At 41.7% G+C, this 22,137-nt stretch overlaps 1 long non-coding RNA gene across 1 annotated transcript; it reads left to right on the top strand.

Annotated features, from left to right (window-relative positions):
• Positions 1–17,349: 17,349 nt before the first annotated feature.
• On the top strand, positions 17,350–19,806 carry LOC309704056. The gene is made up of 4 exons (XR_014276134.1): positions 17,350–17,449; positions 18,603–18,751; positions 19,458–19,622; positions 19,700–19,806. It is a non-coding gene; the product is annotated as an uncharacterized lncRNA (long non-coding RNA).
• Positions 19,807–22,137: the final 2,331 nt, after the last annotated feature.

Here is a 22,137-nt window from a genome sequence, read left to right on the forward strand (position 1 = left end):
GGGTTTCTTCTTAGGTTTTGGGTTTCTTCTTAGGTTTTGGGTGTGTTATTGTATCTGTTCATGTAAGAAAAACTAATGTACACTTGTCTCTCAATAAAAATATGAAAAAAAAAACTATGAAGGCAACACTGTGTAAAGAAGGGCTGTCTGTTGTTCAGGGAGGTTTATTATAAAGTGTTGGTTGTGGTGGGTTGTGTTGTGGAAAATAGTTCCTGTCACATTTGCTGTGGGTCAGGATGCAGCAGGCATCTTAACACTCATATCACAGCTGTGGGTCACATATGCAGTTTGTAGTTCTGTTCCTGGTGAACTCTGTATGAACTCCCAACCAATCAGCATCCAACAGTCTTCTGTGTCCAGTGGGTAGTGGGTGAACACCCCTCTCTGCATAAATTACTCTCAGCAGTCAGGCCCTCGTCCTCCTTCAGGAACTTGTGGCCAGGTTCGTGTCTGATCTCGCTGAGATCTTTGTGTGTGATGCTGACTCGTCTCCTGTGGGGCTTGAAGATTTTTCTCGAGGCTTCTAGAGCAGTGAATCTTTCTGCTCTGGTCCTATTAGCCTTATTCACTGTAATCATTTATAATGTTGTTATTGTTATTAGGCGTGGAAAATTAGTTTAAAAAAACCAAACATGATTTACACAACTTCCCATTAAACTCAGGATACAAAACAACCAGTTCTTAAATCAAATCAAATCAAATCACTTTTATTGTCACATCACATGTGCAGGTACATTGGTACAGTACATGTGAGTGAAATTCTTGTGTGCGAGCCCCACAAGCAACAGAGATGTGCAAAACACAACAACACAAACGAGCAAAATACAAGAATGGCTACATCTGAAACTAATAAATATATGTACAATATATAATAGTGTATGCATTTCTGGATGTGTATACTAAATATTTTTCTGTGTGTGTGTGTGTGTGTGTGTGTGTGTGTGTGTGTGTGTGTGTGTGTACACATTTTTACAAATTAAATAGTAAAAAATAATAAAATAAAATATATAAAAATATACAGAGTTGAGACATGTGCAAAACAGTGGCATTACTGTACAGTATGGAGTGCATAATGTTGAAGTTCCAGTAGTGAAGCTGAGGTGTCTATGACGTGTTCAGCAGTCTGATGGCCTGATGGAAAAAGCTGTCTCTCAGTCTGCTGGTACGGGACCGGATGCTGCAGAACCTCCTTCCTGATGGAAGCAGTCTGAACAGTTTATGGCTGGGGTGACTGGAGTCCTTGATGATCCTCCCTGCTTTCCTCAGGCACCGCTTCCTGTAGATGTCTTGGAGGGAGGGAAGCTCACCTCCAATTATCCGTTCAGAGCACCGCACTACTCTCTGGAGAGCTTTGCAGTTGTAGGCGGTGCTGTTGCCATACCAGGTGGTGATGCATCCAGTGAGGATGCTCTCAATGGCACAGCGATAGAAGGTCCTGAGGATGCGGGGGCTCATGCCGAATCTTTTCAGTCTCCTGAGAAAGAAGAGGCGCTGCTGCGCCTTCTTCACTGTTTTGTTTGTGTGTACTGACCACGTAAGATCCTCAGCCAGATGTACGCCAAGGAACCGGAAGCTGCTCACTCTCTCCACAGCAGCGCCGTTGATGGTGATGGGGGTGTGTACTTCTCTGCACCTCCGGAAGTCCACTATCAACTCCTTTGTCTTTGCGACGTTGAGGGTGAGATGGTTGTCTTGACACCAGTGGGTCAGGGTGCTGACCTCCTCCCTGTAAGCCGTCTCATCACCGTTGGTGATAAGACCCACCACTGTAGTGTCGTCCGCAAACTTCACAATGATGTTGGAGTTGTTAGTGGCTGTGCAGTCGTAGGTGTAGAGTGAGTACAGGAGAGGGCTCAGTACACACCCCTGTGGAGCACCAGTGTTCAGTGTGAACGGGACAGACATGACTGTGGGATAGGACAGGGGGAAAGAATGAAAGAGAGGGAGAGAAAGAAAACCAAAGGGGAGAAGAGACAGTGAGAAGGGGGGGAAGAGAGAAAAAACAAACAAACAAACAAAAAAAAAAAACAACACCTGGATCACCTGTATGGAGAGAAAAAAAAACAGAAGAGAAAGCAAACAACAGAGCAACATAATAAGAAAAAAAAAAGCACCATCACAATAAACTAGCTAGCAATAGATATCAATAATTACTACATAATAAACGATATTGTGCAGCACGCAAGATAGACAGCGCACAATGTGCTTTGAGGCAGCAGCCAAGAAAGCTGCAGTCCACGTCTGTGAATACCCGTGTGTACACCTGTGTGCATACCTGTGTGGATCAGCATGCTTGCATTCCAAAGGTTTCTCCATGTAACGATCTGCTAGGGAGTGTGGGGAGCCACAGCCCTGTCCTTTATGGTATCAAGCAGGTATGGAGGAGATCAAAACTCCAGACATCCAGAGGCCCCCAGAGCACAAGAGACCAAGGAAGAACCACAGAGGGGCAGCCGCGCCACTGTTCTAGTAAGAGCTGAGGAGAGTCCCAGATGAGGGCTCATTCAGCAGCCGCGGAGCAGAAGCCAGGGGGAGTTGCAGTGACGCGCCCGTGAGCTCCGCCGGCAGCCAGCTGTGCCTGAGTGACCGAGCCCCAGGCCGAGAGGCCGGGGGCACCCCACCTCCGAAATGGCCCGAGCGAGCCCCAATAAGCGGCCGCCAAGGAGTGAGCCGGTGTGTACCCGGACGCCCACCCCCAGATACAAAGAACCACCAACGCACCGACACCTGAGGGAGTCCGCCACCGGCAGGGGAAGTGGTGGTGGGTGGAGATAGGCCTCCAAACCTTGGAGGGCCTGAGATGTCCCCAGAGAGGTGGCGTCTGATACCCAACCTGACATATAGACACAGACATACAGGCACACACAGATACAAACATCCATTCCCACCCTCATGCTCTCATGTGCACTTACTCCACACTCAACCGACGTGGAGACAGACATAAAGAGACGCTGTACACACGATCACACTCCCCAAGCGTACTCTACAAACCGGGTCTAGGTACCCTTGCCCCTGGAGGGGGGAACTGCACCCAGACCCAGGTGGTGTTACCCTTTTCCCTGCGGTGGGGAGAGGCAGACCGCCCCGACTCCGCAGCAGCAGGAAGGCCCCACACCCCAGACCACAGCCGGACGGCCAACTCCTCCTAGCCCCCCCGCTCCAGCAGGCCGCAGAGAATGGGGGTGAGAGAAGACTCCAAACCTCCCTCCACCCGCTCATTGTAATATTGATGCATGTGTGTTCTAAGGTGCAATTAAAACCCAGGAGGGCATGGAGCTACCTGCCAGAGAGCAGCAGGTAAGCACATGGTCCCTCCTGCTAGCCCTCAATGTCTACATGTATTTAAAATTGAGAGGTGGGCAACGATGCCAGGGGTGAGGTGTACACCCTGATGGTAACTTGGACTCCGTGTATTGTGCCCACCCCCAAGATCCTATATGTATGTGTAATGAGAGTGTGAATAATGTGAATGTCTAAGTTGTGGGATAAAATTGAGGCAGAGGCAGCCAGAAGGGGACAGGGGGGGGGGTAGCCTCCTCTGCACCCTGGTGACATACCCCTACTCCAAGGCCCTGCATGTGTGGGTGGTTGTGGTGGAGCGGGAAGGGGGAGGCAGCTGGAGATGGGGAGGGAAGGAAGGGAGGGGCAGGTGACCCCCTCCCTGGGGCCAGCTCCCCCGCTGACCCCAGTAGGCACTCCCATACTCCGCGACCCACCAGGGAAAGGAGGCCCAGGCCCATCCAGACCGGGGCCCAGCGCAGCAGCGCCCCCCGGCCCCACAGAGCCCGGGACAGTCAACCCAACCCCACCACAGAGAAAACTGCACCCACCCCACCATCCACTCGTCTTCCAGACTACATGAGACAATAGACGCCCAGGCTGAGATCTTCCTCCACCTCTCCTGTATCTCCCCCTCCTGCAGAGAGTTCCTGAGGGGAGGAAAGCTCCTGCAAGGTGTGACAATCTCCCCCACCGGTTGAAGAGCCCCACAGGCGGCTCGACGCACCGGCGGCACCCTGCGCCAGGGATGGGCCCCCATGCACCCACCCGCCCACAACCCCGGCAACACACAAACCAGGACCCAAGGCCCCGAATGAGTATGAGCAAAATAAAATAAAAATAAATGACTTAATAAATAAATAAATAAGAGTGAATGTTTATTGCACGTTGTTGTTATTAATATTATTATTGTTGTTATTGTTAAAGTCCAGGGAGGTAGCCAATCAGGTCAGCTGTTAGCATTGATTAGGACTATTGTATAAGTTTTCCTTGAGTCTGTTTGTCTGTGACCTCAGCAGCCTGACTCTCCTGGCAGACAGCAGCAGCTTAAACACCCGGTGTCCTGGGTGTGTGCAATCCCGTAGGATGCTGCGTGCCCTCATGAGACAGCGAATGCTGTGCAGATCGTTCAGGGAGGAAAGAGGATGTCCAACGATTTTTTGGGCCATTTTAATGACCCTCTGAAGTGCTTTTTTTGACCATGCTGTGGTGCAGTATGTCAGCACACCTTCAATGGAGCAACCGTAGAAGGCGATCAGCAGCTCCTTCTTCAGGTCCATTTTTCTGAGGATTCTCAGAAAATGGAGACGCCGTTAGGCCTTCTTCTACACTGAGGTGTTTGAGCTCCATTGGAGGTCTGTGTCTATGTGCACATCCAGGAACTTGAATCTTGACACCCTTTCAACTAACTCCCTGTTGATGCTGATTGGGTTGTAGCACTTGTAGCACAGACTTCCTCCTTTTGAAGTAGACTTTCAGCTCTTTTGTCCTGGTGGTATTGAGGTTCATGTTGTTGTATTGTATGATATGTTCATCTGAATTTAAAAGGCTATATTTTTCTACATTAATGGACAAAGTAGCGTGTGGTAAATTTTAATGCAGTTTGTTAAATCAACAAAAACAAAGAAACCTCAGGTCAACTGATCACATGGTCCAAATTCACTTCACTGAATCCAGCTCAAACGCCAGATGGATGAAGATGATGATGATGACAACAACGGTCAACAGACTTGTTTGATTGGTGTCGTTTTCACAGCTTCAGGTCCTGTTTGTGTTTCACTCTGAAAACCATCAAACACTTTACATTCACATGTTTGTTTGCTGCAGGAGCTTCACTCTGAGTCCTGACCTCCTCCTTGTGCTTCTGTGCCTCCATAATTTTGGTCACCATGGTGACCAGCTGGATGATTGGAGTCCTTCCTCTCACTTTCTGAGGTCAGTCATCACTGTTAGCCACTGTGTGTAACAAACTTTATTTACTCCATTTAAAAAACAAAGTAGAGTGTTGTGTTCATGACCTGGTAAAATACAAAATAACTGATGATGTTAGATCAGCCTTCACACAGCCCCGACCTCCAGCCACGACTATAAAGACTATATGTCCTCATAAAAAACCCACTGTGAAAAAAATGTAGTCGACATCCAGTGATGATGAGCTGATGTTTCTAAACATGAAAAGGAGGAAACTGAGATTCTGGGTTCATCTGATTCTCAGCAGCAGACAGAATTTCATGGTTTGATCCGAGAGTTGAAGCTTTCGTACATGTTTCAGGATGTCAGTGGAGCCGGTGGAGCTTTTGTTAGCAGAGTTGGGATCAGATCTGAGGATCCAAGCAAAACCTCTTTGGAAGTAAAATGTCTCTGTTCAGGTGAAACTTCTGTCCCACTGTGACAACTCTTATAGAATACACTGCATTAATCTCTCAGTGCATTATGTGCTGAGTCAGTTGAATCTGACAATGTTTGCTGCCACACACTGCTGTAGTGTGTACACACACCTATCTAACAGCAAACAAAGAGAAATAAATCAGCGAGAGAGATTCTGTTCTTGAGTGTTTCATGCAGGCAGATCCTGATTATATCAGCATGGCTTGGGATTTCTTATTTCCTGATGTTCACAGAGTGTCTCGACTCCACATGTAGAGTTGGTTCCACTACCCTGAGGGCTGAACTACCAGAGGTGTGGACTCGAGTCACATGACTTGGACTCGAGTCAGACTCGAGTCATTAATTTTATGACTTTAGACTTGACTTGAAAAAATGTTCTAAGACTTGTGACTTGACTTGGACTTTTACACCAATGACTTGGGACTTGAATTGGACTTGAACCGGTTTACTTGAAAAGACTTGATATTTTACCCCAAATATAAAATTTAACATATTATATAGAGATTGAAAATGTGACGTCATTCACGGGTAGAACCGCAAAGGATTCTGGGAACTCGTGGCAAGCGGTACTAGCGCATGCAGGCTTTCAATTAAAATCAGTCACACAGCGATAAAAAGAAACACAAAAATGTCAAGAAGCTGTTGTATTATTAACTACAATAGCCGGTCGCATGACAGCCACGGGAAGCCGACGGGTAAAGAGATCGGTTGTTATCGGATTACGTCGTTGAAGAGAAATTGTTCATGTTTCCGAAGTAACAAAGACACGACGGATGGCCTGGATTGCAGCCATTCAAAGATCAAATATAACGTCCCAGAACCCTCCAGCTCACAGGTTAGTCTGCTCCAAGCATTTACACGAAGGTCAGTGTTTATTAGTAGTTAATACGTCATTTACATAACATAATTGGTGATATAGGTTATAAGCAAGAACAGAAATTGTCGCGCTATGCTCCTTTATTTATTGTGCATAAATAGTGAATTGTCCTGACACAATATTGCGTTTCGCTTCTGTTATTATGGTACATTGACAAAAACATATACTTTTATTCACAGGATAAAACAGGTTTTTTGTATCACTAATTGCCCAGTGCGATTACAGCATACAGTATTATTGTCACTGCTACATTTCTGTGATGCTACCAGAAATTATTTCCACTACTAATTAATTACCGTTGAGCTCAAAGGTCCTATTAATAAACGGTTAAGGAATGTGTATTTATGAAGACGATTTGTGAGACTGGTAAACTTATGATACGTACGATGGTCTTTCGTTCTACACGGTGCATTTCAAGGTCCTGCACCCATCCGTCGGTAAACTGTACATGGGCTTGTTGCAGTGACCTGAAGTTACTAAACTTCATGAGTGTATGCACTCACTCCAAGAACCGTATGATTATAAATATGCATATAAATATGCTACAATGAGATAGCTGACTTCATCTAACTAGCAAATGTTGTCCAGGCTACGTTGGTGATGCAGTTTTTTTTAATATGTATGATATTTTTGTCATGCGATTTTAAAGCCGGTCCTACAACCGCATCCAAGAATAACATGCAGCTTATCTCAGAACTGTCGGTGAAAATTATTCTTGGAGCTAGGTTTAATTGAGCTGCATTTTAAAGAGGTGCAATTTCACAATTTGTGTATATTTTCTAAGTTCACTATTTTGTCATGTGTTGAGAAAAACACAGATTTAAAAATTACATGGTCTAATATTTACATTTAGCATAACTGCAACATTATTTTTTCGTTTGTTTTTTTTAAAGACTCGAAAGGACTTGAAATTCAAAGTTTCAGACTTGAGACTTGACTCGGACTTTTACACCAGTGACTTGAGACTCGACTCTGACTTGCCTGACATTACTTGAGACTTGACTTGAGACTTGAGGATAAAGACTTGAGACTTACTTGAGACTTGCAAAACAATGACTTGGTCCCACCTCTGTGAACTACAAAGCAAGTCCAGCATAGCTTAGCTTTCTTTGCATTAGCTGGCTCATAAAACCTCAGTCAGATATAACAGACATGCTTCAGTCTCTGTTTGCTCTCACACTGAAAGTGATTTCACGCCTCCTTTCACACCTACTTCAGTCCAAAACAATATTAGAAGAACTGTTGATAGAGATCAATAGAGATTAGCAAATACAACAAACGAACAGCAGTGGTGCTGATAAGTGAGTAAGGAGAGTAAGCAGTGCTGCAGACGATCAGTATGTAAGCACTGCGAGAAAGTTAACAACAAAGTCATTGAATCATTGTTGTACTTTCATCTGATGCCTTGTGTGTGCACACACCTTGTTTTGCATGGCAATAGCTGACAAATTGATGTGTAAAGACTGAGAACAGTTACTGACAGAGGCCACAAACCCATAAACAGAAAAGAAAACACTACCTCCTTGTACGTTTAAATGGTTAATGAAAATCTGAAGTCTACTTTTAGCTTTACATGCACAGATCAGCAACACTTCAGAGACACTTCAGACCCTTGAGCAGTTGTCAGGAAGTTAGAACTGAACTCATCTCTACTGTTATTTGTTTAATGATCTTATCAGGTTCATACCAAATAAATACACTGTCAGTGTTTGAGCTTGTTGTCCTGCTCTCAGGGTGGAGAGGATGCAGTAAAGTAAATGAAGGTCTTTGTGTAGAACAAAGACCCTGTTTGCTCTTTTACAAGCTGATATTGCTGATATTGCTGATGTTTTGTATCTTTGATTTTCATCGTTTCCGCCTCACTTGTTATTTCCTCAAATATCTTTGGAATGAACTTTTTCCTTGCTGTATTTATTTCACACAAATACCTCCAGCAATCATTTAAAAAACGTCTCAATATGTACAATGTGCAATATGAACAAAATGTCTGAATGACTGTAATCTTCATCAGGGGAGTGTCACTTTGTTATCAACTCAACCTTATTGGCACATAGCAGCTTCCCTGAGCTTTTTATAAAGAGCAAAGTAAAAAGAGTAACGACTGTAAATCTGTACAAACAAACAAGACATGGGCTCACTGTAAATGAATAGTTTTAATATAAAAAGAGTAAATAAGTAGTGTTCAAGTTACTTGAAAAAAGTAATCAGTAGCTAATTACTGATTACTTCCCCAAAAAAGAAATCCCGTTACTTTACTGATTACTTATTTTCAAAAGTAATTAATTACTTAGTTACTTTAGTTACTTTTTAAAAACACGATTTACAACCTGAAGAGGTGATAAAGCGATAGATCTTTCAGCCCAATTCTACTTTTTCTGCATAATCCATCATACAAAATGTAATCAAATGGAAAAGTCTCTTTTTTTAACTTGTTTTATCAGTTTTAATCTTTTAACTTCATGCATCTGGCAAAAATTTAATTATATGCAACATTCTCTGACTGGAAGTAATTTGTTTAACATTTAAAGCTATTTTCTACACATTCCAGCACATAAAATAAAATGTTTTTTGTGTTCACACTCACTCTTTCAAATAGATGCAAGTAAAACACAGCAGAAAATAAATAAAGTCAAAGACTCAGCGGTCCTGTTGCTCTATTTTCACCTGTAAAGCAGGAGCAGGGTAGGCGGAGGTTTACCCTGGTGCAGGTGTGCAGCGGTCAGTGGAAGAATCCGCGAGTTTCTCTGTGAATTTCCCATTACGTTGTTGCGCACTCGGTGCTTGCTTGGAAGTTTAGGGGTTTTTTCGCTGTAAAAAGAAGTTTTCTTCCCACGCACGATGGACGCTAATGTTTTTGTCACTTTTTATGGAATCAAACTTAAAGTAAGGTCAGTACGTCCACGCTTTAAACGCTGCACGCTCATACTCTCTCACAATCGATATGTGATCCATTGTTGATCTGCACACAGCTGTTGTCACGAACGGCGCACTCGCTTACGTCACTGCCATGAGACATTCTCGCAAAAAAATCACGGTTTTAGTAACGCAGTAACGCAGCGTTCCTATGGGAAAGTAACGGTAATCTAATTACCGTTTTTGCAATAGTAATCCCTTACTTTACTCGTTACTTGAAAAAAGTAATCAGATTACAAGTAACGCGTTACTGCCCATCTCTGTAAATAAGTAAGTTGAATAAATAAAAGTGAAGTAAAAAAGTTATGAAGAGTGAACGATTTAGCAAAGTGATCCGAAGAGCTTGGAAAGAAAGTGAGTGGACCTTCACCTCTCATCCCAGAAGCTTCTTCTACAATTTAAGGGTTGAGTTGTTTTTTGTTTTTGACTCATCATTTATAAAGTCAGGGTTTGACTTGATTATGTTTTGTTGGTCACAGTCTGATTCTCTGCCCTCTTCAGGCCCTCCTCCTCCTCCCTCCTCTGTGCCGTTGCAGAGGTGTCCGTCACCATTACTAATGGTAACATTTTCCAAGTTTATTTCTTCCTGCTCTGAGGATCCTCCACCAAAATCTCAAGTGCACACATTGAATATCCTGTCCCTCAGAAACCAGCAGAGCCAAACAAGCAGGGCAACGATCACAAATACAGCTGCCGTTATGAAGAATGTTCTCCACGACCAGTCGGAGCACTCTGATGGCTGCAGAGGACAAGAAGACAGAGCAGAAATGTTAGTGAGCAGTTTTAACTGACTTTAAATGCTTTCAGTTAAAGTGAAAATAAAACAACGTAAAGCTCAACATAAAGATGAGATATTTATATGCATCAGTTAAGTGATGAGTCTGAAACTTGGACAGCAGATATGGTGACATTAAATTTGCAGAAAATTGTAGAATGTCGACAAAACAGGAAAAACGTGGGCTTCTGAATTTTATTACGACACAGACTATGTTATCAGAGCCCATGACTGCCCTAAACGCCTAATCCCCCCCCAACCCCCACTCCCTTCCCCATATACAACATATCTTGTTGATCTGTTATCTGCACTGTGTGTGGCTGAATGTGTGGTTGTGTGGAAGAATACCTCAGTAGACCTTTAATGTTCACAGTGAAGTCTAAAACGAATGCAGTCTGTGTTCTTACCCTCTCTGTGGTTGTAGGCTGGGATGTGGTGCTCGGTGGTGTTGGTGGTGTGGAGACGTGCAGGCGGACAGCGTAGCGGTGTTTATGATGAGGGACAGGTTTGCTCGTTGGTCCCAGTCTGATGGTATTGAGACCCGGCTTTCATCAAAGCTTTTTCCATATGTGGTTTTCCCCGACCCGACATCCAGCTCCAGCACCACCTCTCCATCTCTCCTCCAGCGCACAGACTTCACCCACTGACCTGCTGTGATGGAGCGGCACGGGAGGATGGCATCCTCGCCCTCGCGTACAAAAACATCAGAAGGTATGAATACCTGCAGCTGTGCACTCTCTTCTTTCTTGTTGTTGCAGTCAAACTCGTAATAGCCTTCATCACTGATATCTGCACTGGTCAGTATCACAGAGTCGCTGCTTTGGAAAAGCCTGTTAATATAACCTGGAGCCGGCTTCCAGCTGCCGTCGAGATCCCCGACTGAATGGAGGCTGTTGTCCTGCAGGCCACGTTTCAGCGTGCCTCTTCCTTTCATGCACTCCTCTGTGAGGGGAAACGTTACATCGTCTCCTGCAGCGGCTTGAATCAGTTTCCCAGAAACGCCGCTGATAAAAAGAAGAGGAATGAACACAAAAAACGAAGGCTGAGGGTAAATCTCTGTTGGCGTGTCAGGTTTCTTATTAAAATAATGCTGGAAAACAGCCTGATTGACATTACACGTTCCTCGGTTTAATTTATGTATGGATATGTGACATCACTTATCTTTAATGGACCTCCACTGTTTATGTCTAACAGTGGAGGTCTAATAGCTCAGAGAGAGAACTTCTGTGGCGGTCCCAGAGACTGGATGCTTTTATATCAATAAAACTAAACTCTGACCATTTATTCTTACATGGCTGTGGCTTTACTGAGGTGTGGTGAACAAATGTCATTTTCGTTGTATCTCACAAGTTCATGAGTGGAGAGCTCAGGCTTGTTGGCTTTGTTTGTGAGACCTGCTAAGTTGCATGACTCATATTGAAGATCGAGCTGCTGACTGCAGTGTTAAATCTGAAAAGCTGAAAGCAGGGAAATGAGTGTAACACATTTATGGGCAAACGTTTGCCAGTGTTTTGGCCAACATCCTGAGACTGAAGATTTTGTAGTAAAATATAAAGAAGTGTTTCAGCTCCCTTTTGGAGTGTAAATGATGTGTAAGTTAGATCTGTTGTCTTTCTTTTTTAAAAGCTTTTGTTTGGAAAGATGAACCTTTAACATAAACTGAAATCCATAATAGGACAGGTCTCTGTTGAAAATGAAATTTGAATCTCAATTACTCGGATACATAAAGGATTCGTTAAAAAAAACAAAAAAAACAAAACAGTGCAATCAGCAAATGTCCAGACTTTCCTGATAATCTAACAGGAGGCCTTTTCGAATGTCCTCACTCAGACAGGAACTGGACAGTTTATTGAGAAAATATATATACAAATATCTAAAAATACAGGATAGCATAGATTAAATAAAACAGATCAAATGGGAGTTTTAATATAAAATCACATGTGAATAGTCATTGTTATCATTTGTTTCTATAAAAACGTCGACATCATTAAAGTGCACACTAAACACTAAAGCGCGTTCATAAAAGCTGGCATTGTGCAGGAGACGCAGCTGTGGTGGCAGATGTGCTGAAGAGGAGGAGGGAGTACTTTAAAGATCTTGTAGTGGCATTTCCTTTTGCTTGACAAACCAAACATCCCACAATTAAAAGTCCACAAGCCACTGCTGCACCGAGATACTATTTCGTTCGCAGGCAAAAGAAGTCCACTGTCCAAACGAGGAAGTTGCGTTTTTATGGTTTATTTATCCACTTTGGCAAGCAATAACAAGATCCATTTTTGTTACTTCCTGCTCTGGTAAAAAAAAAAAAAAAAAAACCATAGGCCCACCCCAGTGCATGAGTAAGCCTTATATGATTTACTCATGGAAGTGGCCACTTTCATGAGTAAACCATATTATGATTTACTCATGGAAGTGGCCACTTTCATGAGTAAATCATAATATGGTTTACTCACTCCACCAAACAGCCCTGGTGGAGCGAGGAGCTGTAAAGAGAAGCAGATGCTCTGTCTATTCTAAAAATGTTTTAAACTGGTTTCAAAGATTCTGTACAGCAGGTTTAAATGTTTTCTAAAAGCACACATACACTTAACTTATCAGTGTTTCTTAAACTTTTTACAGTGTGAGAAAATGCCAAGCTCTCAAGTACCACTATGAAAGCATGAAACTCATAAATCTTACAACACAAAATTAGTATTATTGAATTAGTAAAATTAGTGTCTGCAGTAAAGATACACAGGCAAAGTTGCCTCAATTTTTATAGTTTTTTATTAATATTTTGTAATAATTTATTTGTAATTATTCTGTTTTGGGATCATTTTTTGTTTCTGTAGTATATTACACATTAAAAGTGAATCTCTGTCCATAAATTGCACTCAGTTTACTTCTTACTCACTATGAGCATCATTCATTATTCTCCCCCAGTAATTAAGGTTAAATATGTTTTTTTTTTTTTATTCCAATCCATTCTTCTTTTGGTTGTAGCACTTGTAGAACAGACTTCCTCCTTTTGAAGTAGACTTTCAGCTCTTTTGTCCTGGTGGTATTGAGGTTCATGTTGTTGTATTGTATGATATGTTCATCTGAATTTAAAAGGCTATATTTTTCTACATTAATGGACAAAGTAGCGTGTGGTAAATTTTAATGCAGTTTGTTAAATCAACAAAAACAAAGAAACCTCAGGTCAACTGATCACATGGTCCAAATTCACTTCACTGAATCCAGCTCAAACGCCAGATGGATGAAGATGATGATGATGATGACAACAACGGTCAACAGACTTGTTTGATTGGTGTAGTTTTCACAGCTTCAGGTCCTGTTTGTGTTTCACTCTGAAAACCATCAAACACTTTACATTCACATGTTTGTTTGCTGCAGGAGCTTCACTCTGAGTCCTGACCTCCTCCTTGTGCTTCTGTGCCTCCATAATTTTGGTCACCATGGTGACCAGCTGGATGATTGGAGTCCTTCCTCTCACTTTCTGAGGTCAGTCATCACTGTTAGCCACTGTGTGTAACAAACTTTATTTACTCCATTTAAAAAACAAAGTAGAGTGTTGTGTTCATGACCTGGTAAAATACAAAATAACTGATGATGTTAGATCAGCCTTCACACAGCCCCGACCTCCAGCCACGACTATAAAGACTATATGTCCTCATAAAAAACCCACTGTGAAAAAAATGTAGTCGACATCCAGTGATGATGAGCTGATGTTTCTAAACATGAAAAGGAGGAAACTGAGATTCTGGGTTCATCTGATTCTCAGCAGCAGACAGAATTTCATGGTTTGATCCGAGAGTTGAAGCTTTCGTACATGTTTCAGGATGTCAGTGGAGCCGGTGGAGCTTTTGTTAGCAGAGTTGGGATCAGATCTGAGGATCCAAGCAAAACCTCTTTGGAAGTAAAATGTCTCTGTTCAGGTGAAACTTCTGTCCCACTGTGACAACTCTTATAGAATACACTGCATTAATCTCTCAGTGCATTATGTGCTGAGTCAGTTGAATCTGACAATGTTTGCTGCCACACACTGCTGTAGTGTGTACACACACCTATCTAACAGCAAACAAAGAGAAATAAATCAGCGAGAGAGATTCTGTTCTTGAGTGTTTCATGCAGGCAGATCCTGATTATATCAGCATGGCTTGGGATTTCTTATTTCCTGATGTTCACAGAGTGTCTCGACTCCACATGTAGAGTTGGTTCCACTACCCTGAGGGCTGAACTACCAGAGGTGTGGACTCGAGTCACATGACTTGGACTCGAGTCAGACTCGAGTCATTAATTTTATGACTTTAGACTTGACTTGAAAAAATGTTCTAAGACTTGTGACTTGACTTGGACTTTTACACCAATGACTTGGGACTTGAATTGGACTTGAACCGGTTTACTTGAAAAGACTTGATATTTTACCCCAAATATAAAATTTAACATGCATATTATATAGAGATTGAAAATGTGACGTCATTCACGGGTAGAACCGCAAAGGATTCTGGGAACTCGTGGCAAGCGGTACTAGCGCACGCAGGCTTTCAATTAAAATCAGTTATACAGCGATAAAAAGAAACACAAAAATGTCAAGAAGCTGTTGTATTATTAACTGCAATAGCCGGTCGCATGACAGCCACGGGAAGCCGACGGGTAAAGAGATCCGTTGTTATCGGATTACGTCGTTGAAGAGAAATTGTTCGAGCCATGTTTCCGAAGTAACAAAGAGGCGACTGGATTGCAGCCATTCAAAGATCAAATATAACGTCCCAGAACCCTCCAGCTCACAGGTTAGTCTGCTCCAAGCATTTACACGAAGGTCAATTTACATGAGTAAACCATATTATGATTTACTCATGGAAGTGGCCACTTTCATGAGTAAACCATATTATGATTTACTCATGGAAGTGGCCACTTTCATGAGTAAACCATATTATGATTTACTCATGGAAGTGGCCACTTTCATGAGTAAGCCTTATATGATTTACTCATGAAAGTGGCCACTTTCATGAGTAAACCATATTATGATTTACTCATGGAAGTGGCCACTTTCATGAGTAAACCATATTATGATTTACTCATGGAAGTGGCCACTTTCATGAGTAAACCATATTATGATTTACTCATGGAAGTGGCCACTTTCATGAGTAAACCATATTATGATTTACTCATGGAAGTGGCCACTTTCATGAGTAAGCCTTATATGATTTACTCACTCCACCAAACAGCCCTGGTGGAGCGAGGAGCTGTAAAGAGAAGCAGATGCTCTGTTTATATTCTAAAAATGTTTTAAACTGGTTTCAAAGATTCTGTACAGCAGGTTTAAATGTTTTCTAAAAGCACACATACACTTAACTTATCAGTGTTTCTTAAACTTTTTACAGTGTGAGAAAATGCCAAGCTCTCAAGTACCACTATGAAAGCATGAAACTCATAAATCTTACAACACAAAATTAGTATTATTGAATTAGTAAAATTAGTGTCTGCAGTAAAGATACACAGGCAAAGTTGCCTCAATTTTTATAGTTTTTTATTAATATTTTGTAATAATTTATTTGTAATTATTCTGTTTTGGGATCATTTTTTGTTTCTGTAGTATATTACACATTAAAAGTGAATCTCTGTCCATAAATTGCACTCAGTTTACTTCTTACTCACTATGAGCATCATTCATTATTCTCCCCCAGTAATTAAGGTTAAATATGTTTGTTTTTTTTATTCCAATCCATTCTTCTTTTGCAGCATTTAAATAACCTTGATCAGATTTGATGGTTTTGTTACAGACTTTTCAAAACAAGTGTTTTGCTTTTCTTTCACAAATATGGGGGTTAAGTTGTGTTAAAATGTACAAAACAGTGATGTCATGTTTTGAGACGAGGACCCAGACACAGGGAGACTTGATGAATTTAAGAATCTTATGATTTAATAAAGAAGTTTACAGACTTGCACAGAGATGGTAAAATGATGATGACTGATAACAGAGATGAGGACAACAGACAACAAGGACAGGGAGGAACAGGGGTTTAAATGCACCAAGGAGACAGTTATAGAGAACTCGGGACAACTGGAGACATTTAAGGATGCAGGGACTGACAGAGATGGGGAAGAAGTCTCATTGTGACAAGTAAAGTTTGTCTTGTCTGGCTGAGCAGCTCTCCTGGTGCTCAGCACCCCCAAAGCTCTGATCCTAATCGCCCCTGATCCAGCCCACACTCAGAAAAATTATGGTTCTTAAATGGTTCTTCAGATGGCTTCATGGTTCTTTAAAGAACCATCATACGTCAAAGAACCTTTTTATTTTGTGGATGGTTCTTCAGCTATTACAAATGGTTCTTTAAAGAACAAAAGGTTCTTCATCCTTAGCAATCTAAGTTTGATGGTGTAAATGGCATAAATATTTATTCACTATAATGAGGCTGTGAATTATACTGTGTGTTTTCTTTGTGTGCATGTGTGTGCGAAGGGAGAGGGCGGGTTACCTGGCAATTACCCTTTAAGAGAAGATGGTAGGAAACTGAATATTCAAATAAAAGTTAGAAATATTTGCTTAAAAATATACTGGTGGCAGGGGTGGGGGCCAAAGCCTAAAGACCCTAACCCCCCCCCCCCCCCCCCCCCCCCCCACACACACACACACACACAGACACACACCCCTAACCCCACAAACACATTATGAATATGGTGAGTTAACAAGCAGTAGACACAATACACACATTCAAATACTGTACTTTAGTTTTAAATTTTAATAAAGCATTACTATTTTCTACTCCAAGGCATTACTTTTGAGATTATTATATATTTTTGAAAATATAGCATAATGATAATACTAGTTATTGTAAACTTTACAAACCACCCAGCAGTATGTAAAGTCAAATTATAAAATACAAGTAAATAACAATTGCAGAACAGAATGTCAGTGTAATGAACACACTTCGTTTTGACAAAGCACAGCTTAGGTAAATGATCTGAGTAGTTGTTCATCACTGATCAATTTGTTGATATGTGTTTCGAGCCAAATAAATGACAGGGAGAGAGAGTGACGTCAGAACACGTCATACTATAATCTCCCGGGAGCGGACGGGGTCAGTCGTTGGGATGCGCATGCGCAGACAGTGTGCGAGCGGAGGGCCTTGACCTTCGGGGGAAAAAACTCACGGACGGTGACAGCGAAACGGATAACAGTCTTCAGTACCTTCTGGACTTTGAAGCTGTGGATTCTGGGACTGTTGGAAGAGGTAAAACATTTTCATGAAAACCTTATTACTGTTTTGTTTTTGTTACTCGTCATTGTAGCTTGCTGTTAATGTTGCGCTAACAGTAGCGTTTAGCTAGATACGTTAGCCGTTGACGTCAGCGCAATTTAGTATCCAACTGTTTTCTTAACAAAACCACTGTTATAATGAAGTGAAGCTGCTCCCAGCTAATTTGAACCTTTGGCTTCTAAAATATGTGGTTCAATTGCGTGCTGCGTACATAACCTAATGTCAGCTAGACCGAAATTAAAATTTAATATATTGTTAAAGTCACTAAAATGGCGCCTGAAGCCTGTTGTGGCGTGAGCTCTGTGTCTGCTCTAGAAACTCTTGAAATTCTGTAGATCTGAGCCGTACATTAAATACTCACATGAACCTGTACTTTGAATTCTGTATGAGCTTTATAAAATACAGCTATGCATAAGAGTTTTGAATGAATAATTAGATTAGATAACTCTTTATTGTCTAATCAAATTATATAGAAATGAATAGAAATGTGACATGAGAAGGTGTGTCTTTGACTGTTCCTGTATAACTTATTTTCGGACTAGTTGACAAGTTATGCTCCGGTCATTTGATGTTTCCAAGATAGATGTTCTTTTGTAATATAGTTAATTTTTTTGTATATTTCATTTACCCACCATCATACATCATACATGCAAGCTAAGAAGAGGTCGTTATACTAACAAGAGGTATTAACGGGCAGGGATAGCTCAGTAGGTAGAGTGGTGGCCCCATGATCGGAAGGTCGGGGGTTCAACTCCACTGAACGGCTACCCTGAGGTACCCCTGAGCAAGGTACCGTCCCTACACACTGCTCCCCGGGCGCTGCATTGATGGCTGCCCACTGCTTCACTGGGTGAATGGGTTAAATGCAGAGGAACTATTTCCCTATGGGGACTAACACATACACATTATACACATTATACATTATTATAACGCTGGGCCAAAGTTCAGCACATGGTTAAAGTTTGTAATCCAGCCAGGGTGTAAATATCACTCAGCTGAAGCAGGCAGCATCAACACATAAATCTACTCTACCCGGCTTAAATCACAAGAGCACCTCTGACCAAAAAGCTGTAGATTTTTCTTGTTTGCACAAATTAATCCAGATTCACATTAATTGTGTTCACAGCTCCAACAAAATGAGGAAGAGAAGGGGGAGAAACACAATTAGGTTGAATTACAATTGGATGGAAGGCGAGGACAAGGAGAAGGAAGCTTTGGATGAGGAGGAAGAGAAGCAGCAGGAGCATCTTTAGGGCTCCCTATGATGTCATTGAGGTTTGTTTCATTAATATGGTCCTCTCACAAAGAAAGATGCCTTGTTTTAGTTCACCTACTTCCTGTATTAAATAGTGATGTGCAAAATGTTGTGAAAAACCACAGAGCAGGTACGTATAGTGCATCTGCAGGTAAATGAACATCAAATCTCTAAGACAGACGGAAATCTGTATATTTATCACCCTTATGATAAAACCCATGTCAGCCATTGGTTTATGGACTTTGTATTTTGAAGCCTCAACATTTGCTTTATTGCTGTTGCTATGTTGGGACCATATTAGGATGAGGGATCAGAATCTGGAGTCATGCACACTATTGTTTCATTTAGTGTGTATCCATAAGATTCGTACAGCAGATCCAAGTTGTGCCTTCAAAACAGGAAAGTCGTCTGCATAGAGGAGAACTGTAATAGCAGGCTTGTACAAAGTGAGGCTTTGTGCACTCGTTTTACTTCTGTCACCCTGTTTTGATGCAGATTTCACTTGAAATCAGGCAAGAACTGGACTTATTTTTTACAATGTGTTCTTGTGAATTGATTGTGTATCGCATATGTTTGATTGATTTGACTTTCTGCAAGACAACAGTCGTCCACTGGCCAAAAAAGTTTTCCAAATTACCTCCACGTGATCAAGCCTGGATTTAGAAAAGAATAGCAAAAAAAATCTGCACCTCCTGCTTCAGATGCAATTTGTGTTTCTGTGTTCAGAGGCAGCGGTGAGAGGGGAGACCTCAGCTCATCCAGCTGGAGAGCCTGACCAGGAGGAGTCGAACATTAACTCAGCTCTTCCAGGGCACCCTGCAGACTCGGCTACTGGCAACAGCAAGGGATGACGTGAACGCCAAACTGGAGTCCATCACAGGTCAATTGCAGGTATGCGAGTCAGACCTTCTGAGGAGGGTTTCACTTTTCTCTCTTCTTTATAATTGACTCTTTTCTCTCTCTTTCAGCTCCTTGTCTCAGAGTGGGAGGGATTTGAAGCACAAAGGGAGGAACTTGTCATTTGGTTGGCTGATATGGATGTCTGCCTGAGTGAGGTTGACCAGCTGACAGGAAACACCAGTGAAAAACTGAAACAACTGCAGGTGTGGCCTTGTTTTGATATAACATATATTTGATATGATACATACGTCAGAGACATTGTCCTAAACTGGACTAACCAAGGACCATGAGTACAACATGAAACGTACATTACATAGCGTAAGGCTGAAGTTCATTGATCATTTTAATCATAAACTTGTTGTTGAAATATTTTTACTGAACATGCAAACATCTGCTGATGAAAATGTGTTGATTTATTGGTCTGTTATGAAGCTATTGCTATTTCTAATGTGTTTTTATCACTTTCTGATGTTTTATTAATTAAACAATACATGTATTATTTGTTGTGTTATCTGTAGCTATAGTATTTATATATATTTATTTATAGTATAGCAAATATATTTATTACTGTTTAAAACACTAATATGTGACATGTATTAGTAGTGATGTTGTGCTGAGTGTTAAAATGCCTTTTTGTCAACTACAAAATGACAATAAACCATTAATATATGTCTATGCTGTGCTCGTATTTATTTTACCCTACTCAAATTCAATTTATGATGCATTTTATTTTGAAAGATTTAAAATGGTTTTTTAAAGAACCACTGAAAAAAGGTTCTTTAAAATGGTTCTTTTAAAGAACCATTTGAAGGACCTTTTTAAAAATGGTTCTTTAAAGAACCATTTTTTAAAAGGTTCTTTGAAAAACCATTAAAGGTGCCCCAAAGAACCATTTCTTGATGGTTCTTTGGGGAACCTTTAATGGTTCTTTAATGAACCACTGAAAGAAATGGTTCTTTAATGAACCACTGAAAGAAATGGTTCTTTGTGGCACCAAAAAAGGTTCTTCTATGGCATCAGTCTAAAGAACCACTTTTGGTTCCAGTTGGCACCTTTATTTTTCTGAGTGCATAAGGCCGAGAATCCAAATGTCCTCCACAGGACTGACTGGAAAGTGAACTTCTCCAGGCTGGCACACCAAAGTTCCTCCTCTGCTGACAGCTACTCAGGTTTCTTGTCGTTTGTCCTGTTTTCTTTGTCGGCTGCAGAGAAAAGGGAATGGTAAATGGTAAATTGCCTGCATTTGTATAGCGCTTTACTAGTCCCTAAGGACCCCAAAGCGCTTTACACACTCAGTCATCCACCCATTCTCACACATTCACACACTGGTGATGGCAGCTACATTGTAGCCACAGCCACCCTGGGGCGCACTGACAGAGGCGAGGCTGCCGGACACTGGTGCCACCGGGCCCTCTGACCACCTTCAAAATAAATGGAGATAATCATCTGAATACCATGAGCGGGTCCACGCCTTTATACGCGCTCCTTTCGGTTCTCTGTCCGTATATGACACCAAAGCACACCCGGAATTTCACGCTGCTCTTCTCGTGATCGTGCTACACCTATGAAGTCACGAGGCCTCGGTCAAAGTCACTCTGCCCTCTCATCCAAAATATACTGATGTGCTTCATCTAGAAGTTACACTAGTCCATAAACAATCACACTGAGGAAAAGTTACTGTAATACGAGCTCAGTGTAAGTCACAGTTTAGCAGCCATTACGATTATGATGATAACCAGCACATGAAATGGAGACCTATCTAGTGCAGCGGTCTCCAACCTTTTTTGCGCCATGGACTGGTTTATGCCCGACAATATTTTCACGGACCGGCCTTTAAGGTGTTGCGGATAAATACAACAAAATAAAACTAGTAGGTACCGAAAAAAAAAGAAGATTTATTCATAACACACGTGAAAAGACCCAGGAAAACTGAGTTAATGATAAAAACGATAACAAAATAATGCTGAAAACTGATAAAAACCCTGAAAACTATACATTTCACACCTGAGTCTCAACTCTCGCGGCCCAGTACCAAACGACTCACGGACCGGTACCAGGCCGAGGACCGGGGGTTGGGGGCCGCTGATCTAGGGCAGGGGTGCCCAATCCCGGTCCTCGAGAGCTACCGTCCTGCAGCTTTTAGATGCATCCCTACTCCAACACAGCTGAATCAAATGGTTTGATCTCTTCAGCATGCCATCGTGTTTGGCAAAGGCCTGATAACAAGCCATTCATTTGATTCAGGTGTGTGGGAACAAGGATGCATCTAAAAGCTGCAGGACGGTAGCTCTCGAGGACCGGGTGCTGTGCCAAAAAGTGATTTCCAATGTTTCCGTGTATTTCTTATGTGTAATATCTTTACGTATGTTGGTAAATAGACTTCGGTGAACAGCGTTTACAAAGGGGTTATATATAGAATTAAAAGATTATCTGTTTTTTCAAGTATCTTTATAACTCTGTGTTATTGTACTCACATTATAACCAATCCGGTCCTTTTTCCCCACTT

This window comes from Aulonocara stuartgranti (genome assembly GCF_965226115.1).
Source record: "Aulonocara stuartgranti genome assembly, chromosome: 3".
Classification (NCBI taxonomy): Eukaryota; Metazoa; Chordata; class Actinopteri; order Cichliformes; family Cichlidae; genus Aulonocara; species Aulonocara stuartgranti.